The sequence below is a fragment of the Rattus norvegicus genome, chromosome 1 (assembly GCF_021556685.1).
Source record: "Rattus norvegicus strain SHRSP/BbbUtx chromosome 1, alternate assembly SHRSP_T2T, whole genome shotgun sequence".
Classification (NCBI taxonomy): Eukaryota; Metazoa; Chordata; class Mammalia; order Rodentia; family Muridae; genus Rattus; species Rattus norvegicus.
Window position 1 is genome coordinate 178,020,001 of NC_141534.1, and position 14,632 is coordinate 178,034,632.

The 14,632-nt window shown below is 46.7% G+C and overlaps 1 protein-coding gene across 17 annotated transcripts in view; it reads right to left on the reverse strand.

The window, feature by feature from the left end:
- Positions 1-12,401, reverse strand: part of Irag1 (inositol 1,4,5-triphosphate receptor associated 1) — a 112,195-nt gene extending 99,794 nt beyond the window's left edge. For 8 of the 17 annotated variants that reach the window (XM_087559354.1, XM_087559348.1, XM_087559358.1 and 5 more), the window contains exon 1: positions 11,968-12,401. The gene's annotated coding sequence lies outside the window, so the exon portion shown is untranslated. 17 annotated transcript variants of the gene reach the window in all.
- Positions 12,402-14,632: the final 2,231 nt, after the last annotated feature.

Genomic DNA, 14,632 nt, shown 5'->3' on the forward strand with positions numbered 1-14,632 from the left:
ATGAATGGTCCCTCAGAGAAGTGCTGTGGGTGGCTCTCTGTCTCTTAATTCCTAAGAAGGAAGGTTCGAGAATGAAACCACATTCCCTCAGGGGCTGGAGTTCTCTAAGAGATATATTCTGAGAGTTGGAAGATAGCTCTAATTTGCCTTCTGTATACAGATTTTGTGTCTGTTTTGAAGCTCATCTGTGCTGTAGCATTTATCATAACTTTCTATAGTTGACTGATATCCCATCAGTCAACTCATATTTTGTTCATTGATTTATCAGTTTATAGACATGTGGATTATTTCTGCCTTTTAGCTATTGGAACTAGCTATATATATATATATATATATATATATATATATATATATATATATATATCACTATACCCACCTTTGTTGGAACACCTATTTTCAGGTGTTAAATGCCTGAAAGTGGAACTTCCAAGCCATGTGACTTAATCTCATTACCTCTCGTCCTCACCAACACAAGTAGTGTTTGTTTAGATGACGTTGTGAGAAGAGAGGCCAAGGTTCCTTAGTGGAATTTCATCATGATTTCTCTGTCCTTGTGGCTCCTTGAAGGGGAGTTTTAATCTCTTTCTGTTTGGAACCTTTCCAGTGTGCAAGTGATTTCCTATCTAGTACTGAATATATTTATACAAAAATACTGCCAGGCGGATACTGTTAGGCCTGTCCTATAGATGCAGAAGGGACTTGGCAAGACCACATGTCCATGAAGGTCCTGCCAAGACTAACACTCCAATCCAGACCTTTCCACACCACCACAGGGCCATCTGTCTCTCTATCCAAGGTCATTTTGAAATAGTTGCCTTTCTGAAATCGGTTCTGAAATTGGATCATCATTGTTTAGATTCAGCCCCTGCTGGGTGATGGTCAGGCCTGGCCAGGCTTCTGTGAACACTGCCACAAAACTAAATTTTTTTAAATTTTATTCTGCTGTACTGAAGACGCAATCAGGAGCTCTGGACATGCTAGGCAAGTGCTCTGTCGCCAAACTATATCCCTGACGCATTTTCAGCGTTTTAATTTTAAGTCAGGATCTCACTAAGTTGCCCAGGCTGACCCTAGATTCACAGCCAATAGCTAAGGTTACAGCCTTACAGCACTAGGCCTGGATGGCATCTCATTTCTCCTAGGGCAGATTCTGCCTATTTGCTGGGAAATATCGTGTGCCTTTCCTGGGTATCCCACTACTGTCTAGAGTCCTAGCTGGGTGGCCTCTTCTCATCTTTCCACCGAGGTGAGCCTAACGTAACCCACAGCTCAGTCAACGCTCTATGGATTCCCTCCTTGGTCTCTCGTTGGTCACAGGAGTGTCTCCTCCATTCTCAAGGAGAAATCAGCTCTTGGACTAAGGAATCCTGGTGGCCTCCAAACCAAAGTGATGGAGCCATGCTATCCTGTGTACTAGAGGCCCCCATAGCCACATGGGAACAGGAAGTAACAAAAAATAAGACAGGCAAGAGATGACAGGATGCAGTGCCAACCTTCCCTGCTCACAGGAGGCCTGCCCCAGGTCTTGAGACATCCAAGCTTCCTATGAGAGGAAGGAGGCTCCATGATGTTTCCAGAGTCACAGGCAATGGGATCCTACGGGGACCTCAGAGCCTGTTTTCCCCTTTCTCACCCACCATCTGTTTCCCAGGCATTGGAGATGAGCTGGCCTTTGGTGGTGGTTCTGCAAGAGCTGAGGACCCTGTAGATATTTGGCAATCTACCCCACACCATTCAAGCACGGCACAAACACGAGGCCAGCCGTTCCTGAGCATGTCTAAGTGAAGGGAAGGGCTCTGAGAAGAAAGTGCTCACCATTGGGGATCTTGGCACACAATCGGCTCCTGCTCTGCACGGCATCTCCGAGCACTTAGGGCACAAATGCGCAAGGTAAATATCCAGAAAAGTATGACAGAACTTAGCGTCTTCCAGCCTTATTTGGTCAAGCCATTTTTTTTCCTAGGCAAAGCGTCCCCTGTTAAACATAAGTCCGGAGGTGAGAGAGAAGGGTGCCTGTAAGACTAGTCACTTGGGGTTGTAAGTATATCTGTTTCACTCCTGGGCTGAGGGCTGGCTTCCTGTAGAGATGGCTCCAGAACACTGGTGTCTCAGAAAAAGTAAAAAATAAAAAGCGGGGGCAGTGACCCAGAAGATGATTTACAACCCTTTGTCTCACTTGTCCCTGGGGGATGGCACAGAGGAGGAGAGTGCACAGTTATCCAGGAATGTTAGCATTTACATGAGTTTTGAATAGTGGATACACCTGCCATGCTGGACTGTGTGCCTGTGTACGTGAAGTCCAGAGGTCAGGAGGCATTTTCACCTTGCTTTTTTCTTTGTTTAAGACAGGGTCTCTTGTTGGAACTAACCAAGTAGGTCTAGGTTGGGTATCCAATGAGGCCAAAGGATTTATCTGTCTCCCCTCCTGGTGCTGGTATTACAAGCATATACCGCCATACCTAGCTTTGTGTAGGTTCTGGGGATCCAACTTATATCCCCGAGTTTACATAGCAAGAACTTTACTGACTGAGATACCTCCCAAGAGTCCATCCTGGACTTGCTAAGGTCTGAGGGAAACAATGTGTTTCCTAGGATCCAGCCATTCTCAGTGTGCCAGGGGACAGATTTATAGACTGTGGCCAAGGCCTGGTGAAGGTTCAGAGTGTGGAGTTGTACGTGTGTGGCAGCCCTCAGGATTCTGCAGCTGTCCCTCAATTCCAGGCATCACAGTCTCCAGATGTATTCAAGGTAACCAGGTAATGTGGACAGCACTAACTTCCCCATCAGATATAGAGGGACCAGGGCCAAGAACCCACAAAAGCACTAGGATTCCAAAATCAGAAGGAAAAAAAACGGACTTTTAGGTCAAAGAATGTTTCAGTGGATGTTTATCTTCCCACCAGCCTAGAAAATAACACTTTAAGTTTGGGTTTATTATTTAGTCTCTTTAGCCGAGGACGACCTTAGACTCCTGAACCTCTTCCTCCACCTCTCAAGTGCTGAGTCCAGATGTGGGCCATCACTCCCCGTTTTATGGGGTGGAACGCAGGGCTCTGTGCATGGTAAGCAAACATTCAACCAACTGAGCCACATTCCTGGCCTGTAAATATTTTCCTGAAGGAGGAAGAGAGCCGAGAAGACCAAAGTTCCTGGGGTCGACAGGATGCCAATGAGGGCCTGCAGACAGAGTTTGGTTATGTCACCTAATCATGGCTAAAACTGAACTCTGGGGAATTCCTGAGAAGTCACACTGGTACAGGTTCTATGGTCACCATCACCGGGCGAATATAGGAGAAAGCATCAAAGCAAATGCTGTGTGGGTGGGTGTTGGCTGCAGTCTCTGGGTCTTTTGAATTCGAAAATTCTCCTCCACTTTGAGAACTCTGAAGGTGTGCCCAAGGCCTGCTGGATTCCTCCCAATTCTGATGTCTACAAGGTCCATCCCTTCCCAGGAACTGACCTCCAGGGTCTATGAGTACTCTCCTGCTCCCAGAGTCAGAGAGCCTAGAACAACTGAGGAAAGGGACCAGGCTATCACAGCTCTGCTAAGGATGAAAACAAGACCATCAGCTCTGATCTGCGAGGCGAATGTCTAAACTTAAGCATGAATCAAGCTTCTTGTTAACAAAATGATGGGAGACAGGCATTTCTCCAACAGTAAATGTTTTCTTAAGCACAGACTGATGCCAGCCCAGCTGTCCCCAGGGGCACTGCAGGGCCTTTCAGAGGGTGAGTCATAACAGCTGGCTCTTAAACACACCTGCAAGGCCCCTCCTTGTCATCCACACAATGTCTGTCACAATTATTGCCCTGGGATGGCCTTAATCATGCAACTGTTGGGTAGATCCCTAGGCCTTGCAGAATAAACAATTTACGGTGAGGAATCGAGCCTCTGGGAAAAACGAGACAGTCTGCCCATGGGCACAGCATGAGTCAGGCTCAGAAGCAGGGACGGCTTGCCCCTTGTGTGTTAGCTCCCTTTCTTCTCAGGACATGGCACACCAGGAGTGGGTATTGAACAACCTTCACTGTCTTCAAACCTGTGAGGGTCTTCTCATCTAGTCATGCTCTGCCTGCTGTGGACCCATGAAAACCCTGCCACAATACTACCCTCCCTTAGACCTCTCTGGAAATGCACAATGAGCAGACCTTTTTTGTTTATGTTTATTACTATGGATCTAAGTGTTTGTCAGCATGTAAGTAGGTGCACTGTACGCATGCAGTGCCCATGAAGACCAGAAGAGTGTTGGATACCCTGAAACTGGAGTTACAAATGGTTTTGAGTTGCCATTAGAGTGCGAGGGGGAAAACCCATGCCTTTTCCGAGAGCTGCAAATTCTCTTAACCTCTGAGTCATCTCTCCAACCCCTTGGGCTAACCTTTTTGACACCTTGCTAACTCAGCCTATACTTCCCTCCTGGCCTGGTCAACTCCCGAGTGTAAATTCCACCCTCCCCTTGCCCTCGCTATTTACTGCTCTTGCTTTCTCTATACAGACAAGGTAACACCTTGCTTTGGAGTTGTCTTGGAAATCACTACGCAACCCCAAGCTGGCCTCAAACTCATAGAGATCTGCCTGCCTCTGCCTCCCAACTGCTGGGATTAGAAATTTTTATCCCCCAATGTGCTGTGTGCACTTAGCAACCAAGGACGATGTGGCTTGGCGCTAATACCTGTGTGATCCTAGCTCAATTTTCTTAAAAAGAAGGGAGATAACAGAGAGCAAAAATTTGAAATAATATAGATAATGCACCAAACACTCAACAAGTGTTGGCCTATATCGTATATAGTATTTAGCTGACACTCAACAAATGCTGGCTATTATAGCAATAATAACAACAAACATGTTGTTGTTGTTCTTGTTCACACACACACACACACACACACACACACACACACACACACACACCCCACTATAGACTTCAGCAAATGGATTCTTCCTCTCTGAACTCTGGGAAGGTGCTTTGTGTGCACAAATGACTTTGGTGCCTTCCAAACTGTAGAAATGCTGGTCTATGGACAATTTGCCAAGCATCTCTAGGTCTAAGACATGAAATCCTTGAAACCCACCACCTCCCATACCTGTTTTCCTTTGCTGAGCCCAGCAGAACTGGGAAATAGTCTGCCCACCAAGTCAGGGAAAGTCCTAGACGGCCTGTGTTGTATATGTTGGCCATACAGGGCAAGGAACAAGGAAGTAAGGTTGCTGTCCAGTGAGTAAAGGCAAAACTCTCACACGTGATGAATACCATTCTCTGGGTATGCAATGGGGCAGAAAGGCCACTCCACATTAGAAAGGTCACTTCAAGTTAACAAGTCAAAACTTCTTTTGAAGACACTGTTGATTTTAGCAGTTTGCCCTTCTTGAGGAAACCTTGCATATAAGGCAGTTGGTCTCAACCTTCCTAATGCTGTGACCCTTTAATACAGTTCCTCATGTTGTGGTGACCACCAACCACAAAATTATTTTGTTGCTACTTCATAACTGTAATTTTTGCTACTGTTATAAAGCACAATGTAAATATCTGATGTGCAAGATATCTGATATGCAAACCCTATGTTCAACCCCCTGAAGGGGTCAGGACCCATAGGTTGAGAACCATTGATATAACCATAATCACATTCTGTTCCTTGACCTTGACCATTGACTATCACTGCTGATCTCATACTGAATCATTCAAGATCTTTCTTCTGAAAATGTAGAGACTAGGAATCACTGGAGCCTGGGAAGGCTAGGCCTGTGAAATACAAGACATGCCAGGTCTATGGATCAGGTGCATGCAGGCAATCCCAGCATTTGGGTGATTAGGCAAGAGAATCATGAAGGCCAGCCTGGGCTACATAACAAGATCTTGTCTCCAAAATAAGCAAAACAAGCAAACAAGCAAATAAACAAAAATTCAGGATAGCCCAACAGAACATAGGGGAAAAAAACCTTGGAAACTATTTTCTATTTTTATTTTTAAAATAGAAAAAAATGAACTTCCTTATTATTTCATAACTATTTCCCAATGGTGGTATTATGTGTCATAGTTATCATGAAAGGTCACAGTCATGACCGCCACAATGTCTAACTTGGTGACAATTGTTCTTCATTGTCAACTTGACTGGGTTCAGAAACATCTAGGCCATTGGTGAGGCATGCCTCTGGATATGTCTGTGAGGGCATTTCCAGAGAGAAGACCCACTCCAAATATGGGCAGTACCTGTGGACTGAGCTCTAGACTAAACACAAGGGAGAAGGGAGAAAGCCAACTGAATACCAGATTCTTCCTCCTGTGCTTCCTGATCTGCCCAGTGAGCAAGCAGCTCACCCTGCCACAGTCTCAGCTGCCCCTGTGGCCATGCTCTCCAACCTGATGGATTACATCCTCAAACTGAGGATCTGAACTCAAAGTGTGAGGACACTTGTACCGCAAGCGCTTTACCTGAGCCCTTTCCTCAGGTCTAATCATGATGGTTTAAAAGAGGGCTTTACATGTGCAATGGTTCCGATAAATATCCCATTTCCCTTCATAATGACCCTTTGAGCAGCCCTACTGATAAAATTATAGGATGGAGAAGAGAAAGGTCAGGCCTTTTGCCTAAGGGCACAAGGCAACCTGTGGAGCTGGGCTTTGATCTCAGTGTACTTGGTACTTTTGACTGCCTCCATTGAGCCTCTGGAAACTTCTACTGTTTAGTGTGTCAGCAAGTGGCTACAGCCTGTGTGTCCCTACACAAGGGAGGCCACTCTAGAAACTCCAGCCCCTCAACCTCCGCCAACACACACGGTAGGCTGTGAGCAGTGTGCATGCTTATTCCTCACAGGGATGAGCTCCTGCCACACTACCAGTACTGTTACCCATTGTTCCACAAGCTATAGGCTAATAGGCCTGTGCACATGACCCTGATCAGTTTTGCCTGCCTATTCATCTATTTACTTCATATGCTTTCATTTATGAGCCGTGAACCAAGGTTGAAATCTAGGCTCTACCATTTACTAAATTCGTGTTGTTGGGCAAGTTCCTTGCTCTTCTCTCTCTGTGCCTCATCTGTATGCTGAAGACAAAAGTGGCAGCTGCCTGGAGGGGTTGCCATGATAGCTTCATGAGCCACCTCTGTGAAGCGCAGGCCGCCACCCAGCACACAGCTGGATGTTCAGTGCCAGCAACCACCATTGCACGTATTTAAAAGGGAAATCTAAGTTCTATCTAAAGTGACAAAAGTCAGCACCAGTTAGCTCAGAGAACTATAAACACAATCAAAACAAATTATTATATTCCAACTATTGCTCGCCAAAGATTCTGCACCAAGACCTGCTTTCGTTTTACCAAGAAGAGAGACAAGGAAGTGTAAGAAAGCTCTTAAAGTCACACTGGGCTTCCCAATCTGCCCAGGCCTGTCCTGGTTTTAGCAATTCTCATTCCCAGACGTTGGTCTTCAAATACAGAATTCCTCCTTGGGTACAAATGACAGAGAGGACGTAGAAATAGATCTGTGTGATTCCCTGTATGTAAAGCTGGCCAGTGTCCCACTGACAGACATCAGGCCACACAGTACATATCCACCTCTGAGAACTACACATGCTGCAAACGTGGAAGAGCCACCATATCATGTGTGTCCCTCAGATAATCCTCGAGGGAAACCCACACTGCAAACACCACCAACAGGAAGGCCGATTAACAGGCCTAACAAGAACGTCCACAGCTAACATGACTCCACGTGGTGAATCCACTGCAAAACCATCGTGCTTGAAGAATCATCAACATCGCGCAGACAGAAGACCACAGTGGGATGTACAACTAAAAACAATTAGACTTACAAGGCCAGTCAAGGTCTTAGCTTTATAAAAATATAGAACAATATAAAGACTCTATAGGGCTAGACTGTAGCTCAGTTGCTAGGCTGCTTGCCTAGTATTCAAGTTTGTTCTCTGTTGCTGAGGTAAAACCATGAACAAAAGCAACATGGGGAGAGAGAAGGCAAGATGGGAACTCAAGGCAAGAGCTCCATGCAGAAACCACAGAGGAATATTGCTTACCAGCTTGCCTCCCGTGGCTTGTTCAGCTACCTTTCTTATATAGCCCGGGCCCTTCCACATCAATCATCCATTAAGAAAATGCTCCCACAGGCATGGCCATGGGCCAATCTGGTAGGAACAATTTCTTAGTTGAGGTTCCTTCCTCCCAGGTAGTCTTAGGTTTGTGTCAACTTGACAAAAATAACTATGACACCCAGAACACACTGAACCCTAAGCTTCATAAGCTGCAACACATTTACTAAGAGTAGTGGGTACAGAGGCACAAGATCAGAAGTTCAAGACCATCTTCAGCTACTTGTTGAGTTTGAGACCAGTCTGAACTACCTAAGACCTCATCTCAGAAGAAAGAAAATGGCGGAGAGGAGAAGGACAGAGAGGAGCGTATAGATGTCTCTCTCAAAATATGGCCAATTGCACATGTTCTCAAGCTAAGCAGAATCTGGCCTGGTCAGTATTTACACGATAAAGGTATAAGTAATAAATCTACCATAATATTAGCAATACCTGTCTCTGAATGATGAAATTCTGAAGTGGTTCTTCTCTTTATAATTACTTCTGAGTTTATTTTTTTTTATATTCGTTTCTATATTTCCCCAAGAAAGTTTAGTAGGAGCAAAGAGTACTTTTACTACTGGAAAATAACCGAATAAAAATTATAAATAAAGGAAAATAATAAGTAACCAGTGCTGATTAAGACCAGTTCCTTTTGTAGTAACAGCTATAATTATGTTATTTAATCATGTTGTTATTGAAAAGACATTTGGTTGAGTTTAGCATTGTCTTGACAGTTTCATACATAATGCATTGTCACCAAATTCACCCTCAGTACTCTCTCTTGTTCCCACCCCTAATTCCTGCTCCTCCCTCTCCTCCATTAGTCTTCATCTTCTGTACCTTTTTAATTGTTTATTTTTTGACTCACTGAGTCTCTGTGAGCATGGGTAAGGGGTTACTTCCTAAAGTATAAGCACCTTAATGGCTACACCAATGAAGAAATGACACCAGGTTACCATTAACTGTCAATAGCTCCTCAGGGAGGGGTGGGGCTTCGTGAACCCCTTCCTAATCCATGATGGAATGTAGAAGGGTCCAATCTTGTGCCCAAGTGCAGTCTTAGCACACCTTTTTGCATCTGTCACTGGCTGGATAAACTTTCCTGCCACTTGCTTTCTATCTCCCCTAGAGAAGTCCCTGGCAGGGAAGGCAAGATTTGCTCAAGGTCACAGCCCAAGGTCACAGGCAGGAGTTTGCTCTCCTCAGGTGCCAGGTCCAAAGGTCCATCATGTGAGACTGACCTGGGCTGGTAGGATGGCTCTTCTTCTTGATTTCTCCTCTCTTCTTGAGTCCTCCTTTGGACAGCAGTACTCGATAACTACTCCTGAGACTTGAGTTACTAGCTACAGGTAGGATGACATCTACTGCAGAAGTTGTCCTGTCCTGGAGAGAACCGGCCTGCACTGGAACTCACTAGGAGCAGCAGCTGTGTGTCTCTAAGGTACAGCATCCTGAGTTGTAGATAATTATTGAATTGAAGAGCATGTGGGGATGAGGTCTGAGCACACAGCAACTCAGTTCACTTCCTTTTCTCCTCTTTTCCTGTGCACTTACTATCCCAGACCCTCCCTGCTCTGACTCAGCTCCCCAAGGTGCAAGGGCAGTTACTATTTCTCTACCTGGACCCTGGGCATTAAACAAACTGTCACCCCACACTGAAGATGGCTGTCCAGCCCAGTGAGTGACCCTGTCAGGGCTACTCGGTTGAAAAAGCAAGAAGAGCTATATAGTCAGCACCTCCCCATGCAGCATCCTTTAAGCCAGACAGCAAGATTCTGGCCAGCAGAAGCAAGTGCTCAATAAACCTGAGTCCTTTTAACCAAGACAAAGCTTAGAAGTGTTGCATCTGTTCATTCACCCAAAAATGATTGACTCTGAACACAGTAGTCTCCTGGCATCATTTGGGGTATGGGACACACAGTGTGGACTCCTTTTACAGACTTCAGCCTTCTGGCTGAAGCCCATTCATTGTGTAAACAATCCAGTTTCCTCCCCTGACTCCCAGAATGCCTTATCCCTAACTAAGAGCCCCGGGGGCTACTGGGAACTGGGAATCATTGACTCTTAATCTACCTAAGATGCTGGGTCGCTGTGTGGTGCTAAACACCTTCTAGCCCAAGTGCCCCACCTGTAAAGCTGAGGGACCCCTATGCTGTAGAGTCATGTGACACTTCGTGTCACAGCTCCAGGCATAGCATGAGGAGTGTCTGTGCTCTTACCACCATCCTCTCAGAAACAGGGCCCAGCAGAGGTGAAGAGGGCATGGGTGTGTGGGGGATGGGGAGTGTCAAGAGCAGTACCCCTAGAGACGGCCAACTGAGGTCTAATCAGCTGTACAACTTCTCTGTGGCTCAGAAAATACATCGATGGGCAATGTCTTGTTCATGTTGTGGCAATTTGCAGTTTTCCTTCCAAAAGAGTCATAAAGGGTGCGTGGAAATGACTGGCCACCACAGATATAGAAAGAGACATGGGCTTGAACACAAACAGCCATCTCCCACACACACGCACACACATATGCACACACGCACGCATGCACCTGAAATATGAACCAAATATAACAGTGACAACTGCTTTATCACTTAGCTGAAAACCAGAGGCCACTACTGGAGGTACTCACAGTTGTCAGGTGGGGACCCGCATAGACATATTTTCCAATCCTAGCTCTGGCCCTTCTTGTGTGACGTAGGTGAGTCGTTGAAATGAGGAGTGATGGCACGTGCCCCGCTAGCTAGAGTGGGTCACCTCTTGTTGAGGGAGAGGCCCTTCCTCCCAGAGCCTGCCTCACTTGTACTCCAGCCTGCCAGCCCTAGCAGCTCTCTCTCCCTCCATGCAGAATACAGCTCAGCCAAGTTCAGGGTTGCCTTGCTTTCTCTGCCACCCGAGGGCTGCCTGAAGAGTGTTAAGAGCAGCAGCTGTCACTTGTGGAGGAAGGAGCGCCAGCCAGGGGTCCCAGGGCCATGCTGCTGTTTATGCAGACTGTGAGGCCTCTCCAGCTTTTACAACTGTTTACTGCACAGGAGGCGGCCTGCAGCTGGGCTTCTCCTGAGCCTTGCTCTGCTCCCTTCTCTTTGAGAAAACCTGCCTGAGTGCCACTCACTCTGGGAATAGCTTCCAATGACCTCTGGAGAGGTACAGGGTAGGACACAGGCTCAGACACACACGCACAACACCACACACACACACACACACACACACACACACACACACACACAGAGAGAGAGAGAGAGAGACAGAGACAGAGACAGAGACAGAGACACAGAGAGACACAGAGAAACAGAGAGACAGACAGAGACAGAACTGTGACAGGGCACACGATGTGGTGGGCCAGGGGATAGATACAAAAAGAGAGATGAGGGCAGAGATAGAAACAGGGACTGTGTCCAGAGCCCAGGTCAGGAAGGTCAAGCATAGAAATGGACAAGAGTCAATGATGAAGATGGCCGGACAAAAAGGGGTTCGCACACACAAGACTTGAGAAGGAAGGAGGGAGAGACACAGGAAACCCCAGGGAAGAAAGGCCGCCCTGCCTGTCTTGCACAGCTCTGGCATTTCTCTACTGCTCTACTGTCTCAAAGGATCCTGCAGGAAAGTCAGGAGTAAGGGGCTTAGTGAGCAGTCACATCTTTACCCAAAACTGTGCATGCTTTCCAACAGCAAGTAGAAGGGGCAGGATTTAGTGAGGATCGAGCGTTTCGTTTCTTATTTAAAACTTAAGACAGCAACAATAAAAAGCCTCGGCTAAAATATCACCCAACTAGGCCACCTCCCCTGCAACTTAAAGTTAAGTGCCCCCATCCCAGTGCCCTGTACCTTTAAGGAGGAGAGGCGCCTCTCTGCTTTCCTCGGGCTGAAGAGGCAGGTTATTCTAGGCAATAGCGATGACTTACCTAAAACTGAGTTATTCCTCTTTCCTCCCCGGCCAGCCTCTCTTCACTCTGGGGAGCTTTTACCATTTAAGGTCAATGTTACATCTGGCTCCAGAGCTCCAAGCTGCAAAGCTCTGGCTGCAGAGCCCTGCTGCCTGCCTCCTCCTCAGAGAGGGGCTGGATGAGGGGCTGGGACTGGGAAACAGTGTTCCACCAGGGCCCACTGCAGCCTGCCTCTGGGCTAAAAGCAGGAGATGCCTTCCAGCCAGCCTCAGGGTTCAAGGAAAGTTGGGCCTGAATAGTAGCCCCTAACCCTGGGCTTTTGCAGGCGCACCCCCATAGCTGATGAGTGCCTTGGGGGGCAGTTGAAGATGCTGGACTCTGTCTTTGCCAGAGGGGGAGGAAGGGGACATCTGAAGACTAGCCTCCCACCCCTGAGTGTCCAGCAAGCGTGTGAGCCCAGATAAGATCCTGGCTCGCTGCCAGGAGAAGCTGGGAATGTTTTCTGTCCCAGGGATTTGGAGGCGGAGGCTGCTCCCATCTTAAACCCTCGGGATTGCCAGAGAGAACAGGGCATGGTGGAGGGGATCAACTAAGTCCAGGTCTGGCAGCAGCCCCAGGGGTCAGTCCCACTTCCTCCGCTTAACAGTCTCAGAGCCATAACATGGCAAGCCTCAGTCTATTCATCTCTGAAGTGGGACAATAGTGAAAAATCAGGACACTGTGATCAGGGTCTCATAGGTACTGGAAAGGCGAAGAAGAGTGTCCAGCCCTGAATAACTTCAAGGCAGGTGAGGAAGGGTGGAAGTCCACACCCTGTCCTCACCGTCCTCAGATACAGTGCCCAAGGCTGTCAACCCTAACACAACCACATGGGGTCCCCACAGCCCCTTCTGCAGTTAGACACACCAACCGGGAAGCCCTTGGGAGGGGTGGCTAGACAACCAGATACTCAAATTAAAATCTCAAATGAGGGGTTGGGGATTTAGCTCAGTGGTAGAGCGCTTGCCTAGGAAGCGCAAGGCCCTGGGTTCAGTCCCCAGCTCCGAAAAAAAGAACCAAAAAAAAAAAATCTCAAATGAAATACAATTATTTCCATATAAGGACGCCCCCAAATACATTCTTGTGCCACAAGATTGTATGTTGCTCATTTGAAGTTCAAATGAAACTGGGCATTTTTACTTGCTAAACCTGAGAACTCCACAGTGGCCATCACTTGTTAGTCCTGTGTGCATGTGAGTGTATACACACACTTGCATGTGTGTAAACCTCTGAGTAAACACCCATTATTATTCCTAGCAGTACATTGGATTCGTTTCCAGAAAACAAGTATCTCACAAGTGTCGTATCAAACAGAAACATTGCATCTTTCTTTTAAAAAAAGAAATCGAGGCTTAAAGAAATAGAACCCCTTCAGTTCAGATGCTCTGCAACTTGAGTGCCGGGCCTAGACGTGAGCTGAGGTGGTTCCATCTACAACTTCTTCCTCCTTGCCATCTACCACCCCTCCACCATGGCTCTAAACCCAGGGGTCACGGATGGCCTTGGTAAGTCTCTGAGCCAGCACTTGGTTCATGTTTCTCTTGGTAGAGGCCCAAAGCTTTCACTAGACTCGCAAAGCAGTCACCAAGTGACTTTTTAAAACTCACTTCAATTACAAGCATTTTACAAAACATTGCTTGGTGACTGCAAAGTGGAGCAAAGTCTATAGAGGACACATGAGCACTGACGAGGTTATAAGCCTCGTGCCCTTCGACCCAGTTCTACTTCTAGGAATTTATTTCACAAACAACTCCCACACTTGGGAAATGACTGATGAACATGATTACTCATTGCAGCAATGTTTATAAAAGCAAGGGGATTAGGAATGACATAAATGTCCGCTACTTGGGGGCCATAAAAGAAGATGGGTGCAGCCATAACACAGAAGGAGGGAGCTCTTGCTGTAGTGATGGGAAAACCGCTAAGGCAGTGGTTCTCATTCCATGGGTCGTGGCCCCACTGGGTTTGCATATCAGACATCCTATATATCATAGATTTACATTACCATTCATAACAGTAGCAAAATTACAGTTATGAAGTAGCAATGAAATGATTTCATGGTTGTGGGTCACTTCAGCATGTGGGACCGTATTGAAGGGTCACAGCTTTGGGAAGGTTGAGAACCACTGCTCTAAGATGCATTAGTACATGGGGAGATATCTAAGAGAGCAACTTCTGCCACGTGGGTGGGGAAAGTGTATACATACATTCAAAGACACTTATGTCCATTCAGGTATACCCACACTCACAAGTGTGTGTGTGTGTGTGTGTGTGTGTGTGTGTGTGTGTGTGCATACAAAAGCTGTCACACAAGCCAGTAAGAGTAGAACTTTATCCATGGGAAAGGAATGTGGGGCTAGTGGGATGGGCCAAGGGTAAAGGTGCCTGCTAGCAAGGCTGGCCACCTAAATTCAATTCCCAGGACCCCGATGGAGAACTGACTCCAACAAGCTGACCTCTGACCTCTTCATGCCCACCAGGTCATGCACATGCCCACATATGTGCACACACACAAAATAAAAGTGAAATAAAATAAAGACTAACTACTGTATCCACTGTATCTTGGTTGTGCATTTAAAGTCTTGGGCCACGGGAATTAAGTCAGGTGCACACATTCAATAATCGCAGTAATAATACGGAATAA